Here is a 7,786-nt window from a genome sequence, read left to right as displayed (position 1 = left end):
TGATGTCTCTTGCACCGATTACATTCTAGGCAGGTCCTCCACTCCTTCTTCTTGCTTGGTACAATAAATGGAGGTATCACTGCCTGAGCTCCGTGCTCTCCAGCACTCTCCTACTGTAACGACCCAACTATTCTAGACTTTGGACCATTAATGACTACTATACTAATCTTAAGAAAACGTACATATGAAATAACCATAACTTTATTTAAAAACTGTAAAGTAAAGGTTAAATACATAAAAATTCATTTAGGATATGGGATCCCATTGTTTTGAAAACAAAACATAACTTAAATAAATTGGTTACAAAATTAAGTGCGGAAAAATAATAATACATAGAAATCATAACTAAAAGACTTAAAAACTTCATCCTCGAATCGAACGCGCAATCCATCGATTCCATCCTGCCTCAATACACATCCCCAAGCTGCCAAGAATCTTTCCGCCGCCATAACTATTTTCTGCACATATAAACATAAAGGAATGAGCCTAATGCCCAGTAAGGAAAATCTACTACAAGCACATAAACATACACATAAAATCATATCATAACATATGCTAAAAACATATCATAACATATACTATATAAGACTATACTAATAATGGCCATTATGACATGTGATAAACCATCTACGTCCCCTGTCTAATATTTGAGGTAGGTTAGATCACATGTAGTGTATGATAACCCATCTACGTCCCCTGTCTAATATTTGAGGTAGGGTAAATCATAACATAACATATAAAAACATAAACTTATCATAACATAACATATCATACAAACATACACGATCTAGCCTATTTTCCTTACCAAAATACCGAGATAATGAGAACAAGGTCAGGATTTTGGAACACTCCAACAAGAAATCTCAAGTTCGAAGAACTTAGATGCCTTTGAAATTGCTATGACCGAACTATACCTCGAAACTGAAATACACTATAACCTTACTTCCCAAGTGTTTATTAAGCTTATAATGATTAAGCTTATAACCCCAACCCAAGTGTTTATCACTCTATAGTCTCACTAGCACCTAGAAGGCTCTGATCAATGCTTGAAGAATGAATGAAAAGGCTTGGTGCTAGGTCCTATTTATAGAGTTCTAAAAATCTTCTAATTATAATCCTAAGGAATAAAAATCTTCTAACTTTCTAAATCTCGTAACTCTAAACTAACCTATAGTAAAATCAACATATCTGGAGCTGTAGGACTCGGATTTAGAATATCTTTATACCGTTAGAAAGTCAATTAAATTATCTACAACTTTTTAGAAATACTATTTTTCGAAATTCATAACATAACTGGGTCAAAAATAGGTCGGAAGTTACAGTACCCTAAAGTTACGAAAAATCTATTTAATTATCTAAATCACAAATAAATAAAATATCTAAATCACAAATAAATAAAATTGTGAGTCTAAATATCTGAATATCTAAATAAATATCATGCTCCTAACAAATTCTGGTGAAGACTAAGTCTTATATTTCCCTTATTTTATCATTAAGATAATAATTCCTTAATAATCATGCAAATGACAAGTGTCATAATCCTATTGGCTCTATCTAAACCTTAGGTTATAATAATCATCATATTAATAACCAGCAATATTAATCAAACCTTATGTTATAATTAATATTCTTAAACTATAGGTTAAACTTATAAAATCCATAACTATTGCTAGGAGTTTCCAACTAAATCCCGGCTTGAACCAAAATCCACAGTAATGAACATACTATAACTAATACTAGCTATTACTACTACTACTATTATCTAACTAGCTAAGTAAAGTTCTTGGACTCTACACCTACCCAATTTGATTTCATGTGCTCTCAACAGTAAGAGCCTTCCCTACCACCTAAGCGTAGGTAGAGACTTCATGCACTGGGGCAACTCTAATGCCCTGGGCAATTCTGGGATTCAGTCCCTGAATAAACTTTTCCTTTCGAGCTACATTTGTGGGTACCTTATCAAAAGAGAACATGGCCAACCCATCAAATTTATCAACATACTTTGTTACTGTTGCATTTCCCTGAACGAGATTCAGAAACTCATTCATCTTAGCAGTCTAGGCCGCATCACAGTAATATCTCTCATTGAACAGCTGCCTAAATCTTTCCAATCCATCACAGCTATGTCTCTCGTCTGGGATACTACTTCCCACCATGTCCAGGCATCATCCTGCAATACATATGTAGCACAGATCACCCTATCATGACCTACCAGCCCCATACTCTCAAGAATGGAACTAATCATGCCCATCCATTGCTCTGCTCTGAATGGATCTAGGCCTCCCTCAAAGACTGGACGGTAATACTCCTAGAATCTTCCACAGAGAAATTCCCACCTTCTCTCAACCCTAGGCTGAGCCAAAACTGGTGCCACTCTTGGCATAACAAAGGAAGAGGTGCTCCTCGACAGACTCCGTTGTTCCTTCAAACACCTAATCTCTTCCTCTTGCCTCTGCAATCTTATTTGCACATCTGTAAGCACCTACTGGAATTCTGAGGGGCAGATGAAGAACTCAACCCCTGGCTGAAACTCCCAGCCTCTGTATAACTACCACTAGGCCTCATTATCTTCCTTGAACATACACCTTCTGATTGAATCTGCAGTCAATAACTTGACCCATTAAACACGATGAGCATATCAAGCACTTTCCCCCACGAAAACAATCTTACCACACTACATTCACAAACCCACTGCAGTGCTAAAAACATGCCCATGGCATTGATAAAACAATCATAATCCCTGCTCTTCCAACATACCTACCATGCCTCCAACACTAGCATGCAAATATCACAATTATATATATATATATTCATGGAGCAGGTAATCATATAGTCAAGAGCTAGGCTCTATCAGAATCTCATGCTCCCTAATACAATGTGCAGGTAAAGCATTTACATTCTATTTAAGTAGTTAAGCACATAACTACAGAATTAGTTACCATTCCCTGAGTGAAGCTATCTTTAGTGACGAGTGTACATGCCTAGCTTGTCTTCAGCAACCCTTAACCTTGGCTCGCTCTGATACCAAGTTGTAACGCCCTAAACTCTAGGGACCGTTACGGTGTGCATTTTAAATAGTGTTAAACTCGCTAATCGAGTCATTTGGCCATAATCGTGTAACTAAGTATGATTAGCGGTTTAGGGCTAAAAATTTTGGTTAAGATATAACGTTTCACTAAAATGTTTAACATATACATTGGGATCCCAAAAATATAATTTAAAGGTTAATTACAAGAAAATATTTACAACCAGCCGACCAAAGCGGCAAAATAGGGTTTAACCCTAGTTCCTCTTTCAACTCTCGGCCATGGCGGTCGAGCAGCCGCATATGTACACATCGTCACCTAAGCTCTCCAACTCAAGGATGGTCCAGCTTTCTTTTGCCTTTACTTGCACCACATAGCACCCGTGAGTTGAAGCCCAACAAGAAAACTCAATATGCTCATGAACAGTAATAACATGTTACAAAATCATAATGTGCATGCCTAGCAAAGATAGCCCTATTCATGCATGCAAATAGGTTCAGATAATGATGGGGTATCCAGGATAAGGGATCCTGCCCTCCTGAATGGATGACTATCAAGTCAATCCTAATCAGATGAGTGATATAACACTTGAGGTTCTGTTAACTGTGATGGAGCGTATAGTTCTAATCAGATGAGTGATTTAACACTTGAGTTTCTGTTAACCATAATGAGTGACTGATGAGCAAGTCACTACGAGCTCAGCACCCACAGACATGTGACAATACAGTCCCCTGGGCCTTCTGGCCCTGGCTCTAAGTGACTAGCCATAGGCTAGACAAGGACTTTTAGTTTTCATCAAACTTGAGGTCGGTCCGGCATTAATGCTCACAATGAGTCATTTAATGCAGATGTCGATTAGATCTAATCTTTTCAACTTGCATTAAACACGCTAAGAACATTCTTGACTTATTAGTCAATACCATGTGACCAGTGCTCATTACTACTACCAAACTTGACTAGTGAGTCACAGCTTCACAGTTAATACTGACACCATTGCCAATTCTGACTAGTGAGTCAGTGCCACACACAAGTAAGCAAAGCAACCAGGCATATATCATATGCCCAATATCCAAATGTAGGGAATTCAACATGCTTACTTAACAATTGCTAACATAATTAGGATCATGCACAAACACAGAGACTCAAGCTCTGATCAATCTCATATTCATTATTCATGGCATGCCCTAATCACATGTTTCTCGTGCATCACATGCATCACATACTGGGTGCAGTTTTCTTACCTCTAGTTCGAGCGAGAAATAACAATTGAACGACCCTTGAGAACAATCAATCCTTTGATCCCTTAGTGGTCACCTAGTCATAACCAATTATTACTTCCATTAATGAAAATCAACAATAAAAGGGTCTTGACCTAAACCTCACTCCTGGGACCCCGAATTGTACCCAAACGGTGAGTAGATTCGATCCCGAGCCTTAGGAATTGAAACCCCGAGCCAAAAACCCTCAAAAGTGCCCAAAATATGCATCATCAAAAACAGGGTAGCGTTATAATGCTGCCCCCCTAGCACCCCAGCGCTACAACTAGGGGAAGTTTGCCTTGGCTAGTGCTGTAGCGCCACCCTTTGGGCGCTGAAGCGCTAGGACCAGGAAGAATTGCCCTGGTTCTTCCCTCCTTCAACTCCTCCTTTCCCAACCTGAAAAACAAGCTTCCAAACTCCATTTAAACCCTCAATTGAACCCAAAAACCATCTACGCATGACCTAGGCATCATAACCCAAGTAACCTTTGCCAAAAACTCCCATTGAAACTCAACACTCAAACCCAAAGCCCAACTGAAACTCAATGAGAAAACAGAGCTAGAAACCAGAGATTCTATGGTTAAAAACTTACCTCAATCTCAGCTTAGGACCCTCTTCAATGGTGGAACACAACCCTAGATTATCAAAGCTTGGTTCCTCAAAAGAAGCATCAAAATTCAAGAAGAAAAAAAGAAGAAAATGGTGATCGGTTGGAGGAGAAGATGATGCTTTGCTTTGGAAGGTTTCTACAGCTTTCCTTGGTTATATTTATCCTTAGGGTGAAAAGACCATATTGCTCCTAAGCCTAATTAAAACCCTTAACAGCCACCAAGGGCAAAATCATCATTTCCCGCCTATCTCGTTAATTATAATTAACACCCTCCAATTCCCGTTATTCTCAAATGTTAATAAATCATATCCCATTAGCTTTTAATTCTCGGCAATATTCTAATCACCAAATCACCGCAAGACTCACCCCGAGGCCCGAAACTAACCTCGTTATGACCATACTGATAACTTGCATTCAAAGATCGTCCCATGCCGAATGGCTCGAAAAAATCCACATATAATGTGGTATTACTCATTATTCACCAACATGCATGAAAATACACAATTATGCCCTCAGCGGCCAAATTACCAAAATGCCCTTATAATTAAAAATGGACCCATATGCATGCATTTATCATTATATTATAATATAATTCACATAAACATGCATATAATCATTTAATAACATAATAAATAAATTATGGCTCTCCCGACCTCCTAATCAAGGTCCTAAACCTTATTAGGAAAATTTGGGGCATTTCACATACCCTAAGGGAAGAGTAAGAGTCTTACCTCACTCAGCAGTAAAGACCTAATCATTTTCTCTCACAAAATTTCTTTCTCTCTCTCTAAAAAAAAAACACTCTCTCTTCCATTTTCCTCTCCCAAACCCGAAACCCTAAGCTCTACAATCTTCCATTGCTACTACTTTTTCTCCATAAGCCAACTACACTCATTCCTCCATTGAAGAAGAGAGAAGCTCAAGAGAAACATTGTCTAGTGTAAGTCTTGAAACCTCATTTATCTTCTCTTCCATTATCCTCTTCAAAATCGAAACCTGAAGGGTTTATTATGCATGCATGTGATCTAATTTCCATGAATGGCATTGATCTTGTGTTTAAGGGTTAAAGGGAAGCATGTACTAGTTGATTCTCAAAGGTTGAGCACTTTGTTGATCAAGTAAAAGCAAGGTAAGAGATCTTTGTAGTTTGCATGTTCTTGTCCCTCATCTAAGTCTTTCTTAAAAATCTGCATGTGGGACTTTGGGGCTCAGTTTGAGAGTGTTGAGCATAAAGGGGAGTTTTGAGAAGCTAAGGAAACAAATCTCCAAGCTAGAACTATCAAACAGTAGAAATCACTACTACAAAACTATACTTAGGCAACACACGAGAGACAACAGTTTTCGAAGAACTATTGTCTAGTATCAAAAGTAGTTCTTGAACTGTAGTGTCATGCAAATTAAAACTTACATAAGACGATTGTTCTAGTGAGACTATCGTATCATGTCTACTTTTAACACAAGATGACATTTCTGCGAAAATTGTTGTCTCATCCAATACAATTTTTTTAATCAAGTACAGAAAAATTTACATTTTTTTAATATAATTTAATATATTATATAAATATATTCATAAAAAATTTATAAAGTAATAATTTGCAACATATAATAGATATTAGTTAAAAAAAATGAGATTTTTCAAATAAATTATTCAAATAATTGTCTAATATGTAATATTAATTATTAATTCAATTAGTTATTAATAATTAATAAAAAAGTTTTTTAAATAAAAATTTACTAATGATACTTATTATGTTGTTTTAGTATTAAATTTCTTTTTTTCTTTTAAAACTAATAACAATTATTTACAAAAAAAAGTTAATTAATATTGAAATGAAACTTGTCAAAGTAATAATTAATAATTTGTAATACTAATTTCTTTTAGTTAAAAATAAATTATTTAAATAATTTATCTAATTTTTTAATAATATGAGCTATTAATAAATTATTTATTATAATTAAATATATTTTTTATAAATACAAAAACTTAAAAATATATTTATAAAAATATAGTTATTGAAAAAAAAAATTTAATTAAATTATGTAAATATATTTATAAAAATATGTATTAATTTTTTAATATAAAATTTTAATGTGTTATATGGTCATATATATAAAATAATGTTAATTTATAACCTGTAAAACTAAATACAAGTGTTAGTTAGAAATAAATTATTGAAATATTTTTTTAAATAAGTTATTAAATTTTTTATAATAATATTTTTTTATTTAATAACTTAATGATTAATACTATTTATTAAGAATATCATAATTTTATTTTTCTATAAACTAATATTAATTTATATATAAAATTAGGCTTTTTTGCATTATTAAAAATAATCAGGTTAATAATACTTATACAATTAATTTATATCCTCTCCCAATGTCTTGTTCTTTACCCTAGCCGCATACCGTATCTCCATAGTTCATTGTTCCTCCCTTTGTCCCACCAGCAAACCTTCTCTTCAACCCACCTTCGTGACCGTCCCTCCTTCTCTCACGCATGGGTCGGCTACTCAATTCTCCATCTCGCAGTGTTCATCGTTGTCATTCACAAAGGATAGGGGAGTTCGTCGTCGCAATTTGCCTAAGATAGGAATGGGTTGCGCGGCTCATTGTCGCCGTTCATGGAGGATAATTGGAGAAATAAACTAAATTATGTAAATAAGAATACATGTTTTCTTTTAAAAAAATAATTTACATAAAAAAGAAATATAAACTTTAATACTATATGAACATTTCATAAACTATATATTTAAAAAATAAAATAAAACTTGAAAAACGGTAAATTTACAGAGGGGGGACTTTTAAGTTTCTAAATTTTTAATATTATAACTTTTGTATTTATTTGTTTTTCTATTAAAATTTAAATTAATCATGTTATAAAGAATAAT

The sequence above is a fragment of the Humulus lupulus genome, chromosome X (genome assembly GCF_963169125.1).
Source record: "Humulus lupulus chromosome X, drHumLupu1.1, whole genome shotgun sequence".
Classification (NCBI taxonomy): Eukaryota; Viridiplantae; Streptophyta; class Magnoliopsida; order Rosales; family Cannabaceae; genus Humulus; species Humulus lupulus.
The sequence above is the reverse complement of the archived record's forward strand: the minus strand, read 5'-3'. Positions refer to the sequence as shown.